At 35.2% G+C, this 6,000-nt stretch overlaps 1 protein-coding gene across 2 annotated transcripts in view; it reads right to left on the bottom strand.

Moving 5' to 3' along the window:
* Positions 1-4,992, bottom strand: part of Src64B (Tyrosine-protein kinase Src64B) — a 125,382-nt gene extending 120,390 nt beyond the window's left edge. For both annotated transcript variants that reach the window (XM_074091289.1, XM_074091286.1), the window contains exon 1: positions 4,746-4,992. The gene's annotated coding sequence lies outside the window, so the exon portion shown is untranslated. The remainder of the gene's footprint in view (positions 1-4,745) is intronic.
* Between the last annotated feature and the right edge of the window lie 1,008 nt (positions 4,993-6,000).

Genomic DNA, 6,000 nt, shown 5'->3' on the forward strand with positions numbered 1-6,000 from the left:
CTATGATCCTCAGTTATTTTGATTGAAGAATGATATGATACTTGTTTAATAGTTTTGTGATTTTTCTGAAGAACTAGGGTAAAATGTTCAGGCTTTCTTGCCCCAGATTTGCCGGATCGTCGACCAATTTCGTGCCGGGAATGCGCATCGAGCAAATCACACGTGAAGTTCGCCTTAAGCTGTCGCTTCCGAAGCGAGTGGAACGGATATATTTTTAGAGCGAATATTATATTTCTGCAATATGATTCGGTCCGGTGTCGTGTTTGAGAAATTTTCATCCGCCTTCAGCTACGATACCGATGTCTATTTATTTTTGGAGATGGGAATTGTATATGGTTTAATTTTAATTCTGAATAGTTTTTTTTGCTGATTTGTTATGCATCGCGTTTAAAGGTTCCAACGTTACGTCGTAGCTTTTAGGCCCTGCCTTTTACGCACGTAATATAATAAAGAAAGCAAGAGGCAAGGAGCGTGACGATCTGACGATGATCCACTTACACTAATGAAGAAATTATTTTTCAATCTATTGAATTCACACCGTCTCTCAGGAGGCTTCATGATGGCTACCATTACCATAGTTTGGTACCATTGACCACGCCTATAAGGGGAAGATTGGAGGGTGGCGCCCACCAAGGCGCCGCGACGTCGCCTCACTGGCCTACCAGTTTATCATGCATAAGAATGTATGCCATTGTATATCCAACATCTTATTTGGTATACGCAGAATGTATGTAATTTGTAGCTCGTGTAGGTCATGTAGTCTTGCGGTTTTCTAGCAAAAATTTGTGACAAAAATTCGGAAGATGAGACATCATAATTAAGTATTTATTTTTTGAAGACCCATGGGGACTATGTATGTATAAAATAAATATATATACATAAAATACCTAAGTATCTTACCAGTCAATGGAAGGAAACAAAGGATATAGGTACCGGTACCGGACCGGATATAGGTACCTAATATAATTAATTAATTATTTATATTTGCAAAGTATATGTACAGTCGGAGTAAAAAAAGATTCGTCACCTTAAGATCTATTTTCTTTTGCTCAGTATGAGCGATAATCTGCTTTACCAATTGAGTATGACATACTGCATCAAACTGTAAACCTGCTAAACCTTTGTGCTAAACATAATCTTGTTTAAAGGTGACCATAGCAACCCTACCACTACACCTTGGCACTGACAAACACTGACAATTAAATAGAACATTATTTGATTCAAACTCTTACGACGCTGTTTATAAAAAAGTTTGGTATTGATATGAAACTAGATATATGTTAGAGGTGTATACTATTTAGCCCCTAATTGTCAAGATTTCATATTTCTAAGACTATAATTTGATTCGTTCTCTGTATTCTGTTTGGAAAGAGAAAAACGCTGATATTTTTAAAATTTCGCTACAACTATTAATTAATTTATTACCATTTTTTTAAGATTTTGCTTATTCTAAAAGGGCATAACTCCAAAACTAAGACACAAAAGATCCATTACTTTTGTCTAGTCTGTTAAAAAAAAGATCACGTAAATCTGACGTAGACGTTGCATAGAGACGTTGTCAAAATTATGACAGCTCCTTTTTCTGGTGAAAAAGGCAAAGGAAACATATCTATACTGTCGTAGTGTTGGCAAATTCAGCCATATTTTTCATTTTTTTGTATTTTTTTAAATATGGAGAAATCAATTATAATTTTTTTTTTATTTTTTTTTCTCCTTTTCGTGATTTTTGACATTTTTTTTAATTTTTTTTTTGTATAACTGTTTTTAATAAATTATTATTGTATTATATAGATTATAAATTATAATTTTAAAATTTTCTTTGACATTGTTTGGTTTCTTTTGATTATTTGTGGTTTGATTAATTTGATATTCTATTTAATTTGACATATTTGTTTTATTTAGTCAGGATTTATCTTTAGTTTATTAGGTAATGTGTACAATATAACATTGTAAATTTTCTATTTAATTATAATAAATATTTTCCCATGTTCAGGAGGCAAAACTCTTTCGATTCCTGTAGTAACTTACAGGTGTTAAAAAAATGAAACCTTGTCAATTATCATGATAAGTAAGTATAATTTGATATGCCCTTAGTATATTGCCTACTTAGTGCTTTGGTTTCAAAACGTACTAAGAGCTAGTCTATACTGTATAAAGGAATCAATTTAATAACTGACGAAGGTTTTCCTACTCCCTGTACATAAGTACTTGGTAAATGTTAATACGTTTGACAAGTTACACCATAATATTGCATTGCATGTCGCGTAGGTATAGGTAGTTCTGTTAATACAAGATAAGTTTTGGTAAGCAGGTACCAATGTTATACGTCTATAAAATGTTAAGATATGAACGGATCTGTGACGTACTAAGACACAAAAAAAAATCGTACAAGCTACATTTACACTGCGGCGCTCGATTGACCGCTTCAAATTCATTGGCTTATGCGGCCGGGTGACATCTATTTGGCATACTTTTTAATGTCCGAAACTGATTACGCATAACAGGTTTCGCATAATTTATTTACGCCGAATTTGAAACTTGCCGAAATTTAGTTCGGCATAATTCTGTATAAGCCGAATAATAGTTTACCCGGTTTACCCTTGAAATGTCGACTCGACATACTTTTAATCGAATATCATTTAAGTCTATGTTTCATATTTTTCATTTCGTCGAATATTCATTACCTGGAATGACACCGATTATTAATTTCTGGAAATATTATTTAAGACATTGTTTATTTGGCAGATTTTCAATTCATATTTTATTATTTCATACTTTTTTTAATGTTGTAAATGTTACATCTTAGAATATTATTTAACATTTAACATTTCACAACTAAAATGATTTTTTTGAAGTCGCAGTTGTAATGTACTTTTCTAGTAGCGATTTATTTTTGTTGGGGTCGCCGTTCTAACCTAACCTAATTTCCTGGTAGCGATTTGTTTTTGTTGGGGTCGCACTTCTAACCTAACCTAAACTACTTGCCTGGTAGCGATGTATTTTTGTTGGGGTCGCAGGTCTAACCTAACCTAACCTACTTTTCTGACAGCGGTTTCTTTCTTGCGATTGGTGTAAATGTTACATCTTAGAATATTATTTTATCATTTCACAACTTCAATGATTTTTCTGAAATCGCAGTTGTAATGTACTTTTCTAGTAGTGATTTATTTTTGTTGGGGTCGCAGTTCTAACCTAACCAACTTTCCTGGTAGCGATTTATTTTTGTTGGGGTCGCAGTTTTAACCCAACCAAAACTATTTTTTATAATAATAGTAACCATATTAATTTTTCAGAAGAATACAAGCCTTCAAATTTGCTAAAAAATATGCAAAAGATGCAGAATTCAATCCCCCGCATTAAAAAAAAACAAACATAATCTACCCCTTTTAACCTGAATAGGTTCGTTAGTTACCTTAAGTCCCTCAGATTAAAAATAGATCACAGTAATGTCCCCACTTAATAAAAATACTACCACCTACTAGTTTTATTTTATTTTTATTTTACTTACATTAATTATGAGAAAGTAACTTTCTGCGTAACTAATTTATGCGTTATTAATTTTCTGCCTAAACAATATTCGGAATTCACAAATTATGCGTAAAGTCCATTCAGCTTACATTGGTTATGCGTAACAGAATTTTGCGTAGGTAATATAATTATTGCGAAAACAGTTTCGGCATAAATACTACCTATTATGCGTAAACAGATTATGCAAAATAGAATTATGACATAAAAAAATATGCGTAAACAAGGGGAACCGGTGCGGCCACATGCAGTCGCTCGTCGCTCGATGCTGCGATAAATGTGGTCACGTGACCCCATTTTGAAGGTTATTTTGAATTTCCCGCGACTCAAAAAAGTAGCGTCAAGTCGCCGCATCAAGCAGCAGCGACAAGATGGCTTCTTGCAGGAATGATCTGGGCCTTGGAAGCTGATTTCTTAACTCATTTAGTAGCAGTCGTGGCAGTGGTACAAATCAAAGAAATTAGAGTTAATGAAAAAAAATAACAGTGTTTTTGTCGAAATTGAAGTTTTTTTTTTCCAGCGATAAAGCTAAACATTTTTCAGCTTTATCGCTATATATCACGTGACTAGATTTGACACTGTCTGTCTGTAGACGAGCGTCGAGCTATTTCATGTTGTTGCGCCCTTACGGCCGCGCAATGGAATGCAACTCGCGCAATTTTCTTGCAGCTCTAAACTGGGCTTTAGGTACTCTTTTATGCTGAAACGACTGGGCTGGACAGATGTGGATGAAATTGGTATGTAGATTAGAAGCAATATTAGAAGCCAGGCGTCTGGAATAACACAGGCTACTTTTTATCCCGATATTCTCACGGGATCTGCGTAAAATCCTAATATCTTGCAGCCAAGTCTAAAGACCAGAAAATTTGCATGGGTTGTATAATATAGTATCTGTTTGTAAGTTGTAAACTGTTCTTTAAATAAATAAATAAATAAATATTATAAACCGAAGTAATAGGTAATTTGTAATCGAATGCCAGATCTAATGGTTTACGCGTGTGATAACTGAAATACAATAAATGACCAACCATTGTTAAAATAATTGGTCCTGAACGTCATAAAAAATAAGTAAACAAAGGTAGAAAAATAAAATAATATCAAAATAGTGAGGGCTGTACTGTATGTTATTTTTACTTTCTACGTGTTATTAGTAATGGGAATAAATAATTCATCATTTACATAACGTTTAAACTATTCTTAATTATAAATAAAGTACTTACGCGCAAAATCTTTGCCGGCCGCCGGTTATTCGCGTCGCTCTGTTCTGTTACTACACAACGGAGTTCAATTCGAAACAAATTTATTAAGCTAGGCTTAATTATTATCTGGATATGCTGATTGATTTTCGCGAACAATTATAGTCACTTTCATTCAATAAAAAGCTAATTTTAATAAAAACAATAGAAATCAATGAGATCCCATCCTGACATCCCGACATTCACGCGATACGGGACACGGATGACACTCTTTCCCGGCCCGGATAATACAGACATGGAAATACCGACTCTGTTTTTTGTGTATAGTACATGCCCATAGAAACTGCAGGACTACTACGAAACTCGAAACTCGAATTTCGTATCGTACCGTCCCTCTCGCTCTCGTATTTAAATAATATAAGTGTTAGAGGGAGCGTGCGACACGAATTTCGAGTTTCGAAGTAGCCCTGCAGGGCTACTACGAAACTCGAAACATGAAGTTCGTATCGTACCGTCCCTCTCGCTCTCGTATTAAATAGTATAAGTGTCAGAGGGACCGCACTACACGAACTTCGAGTTTCGAGTTTTGTAGTAGCCCTGCTGCTGACGTGAGCTTCTCTCGGAACAATAACTAACTGCTGAGGAGCTTCTATGGGCGAGGCGTGTACACGAAAAACAAGGCCGGTATTTCCATCCCGGTATTATCCGGGCCGGGAAAGAGTGTCACCCCGCGATACGACCACAGATAAAGCAAAGAAAAATAGGCAAGAAAGAAGATCATAGAAGAAGAGTACCTTATGAATGTGAATGTGAACAATAAAATAATAACATAACGCTACAACTCTAAGGCCGTCTTGCAAGAAAAAATAAATCTAGATTTAGTAGTTAATCCAGGCTTAAGTTTGACAGTTCCATACAATTTGATACTACTAAACTGAGCTTAACGCTAACTCGAGATTTATGTGTTTACTGCAAGTGGGCCTAAGTAACAATACAGCAGAGTTAACTAATTACTATCTATGGTCCGCGCAATAATTCGTGAGACTAGATTGACAATTCAATGACAGTTAAAGGTAAACATCCACTTGTCGGTATCGTACGCATCGGACGCATCGCACGCAACGGATCGTAGTATTATTTGTATAGAAACTCAAAGTGCGTCCACCTGTCCGCATCGTAAGCATCGCACATTTCTATACAAAGCAACAAATCCGATACGTCCGAAGCGTAGGATGCGGATAAGTGGACGCCTACCTTAAAGGGTTTCTTTCTAGTTTCA

Source organism: Choristoneura fumiferana, chromosome 8 (genome assembly GCF_025370935.1).
Source record: "Choristoneura fumiferana chromosome 8, NRCan_CFum_1, whole genome shotgun sequence".
Classification (NCBI taxonomy): Eukaryota; Metazoa; Arthropoda; class Insecta; order Lepidoptera; family Tortricidae; genus Choristoneura; species Choristoneura fumiferana.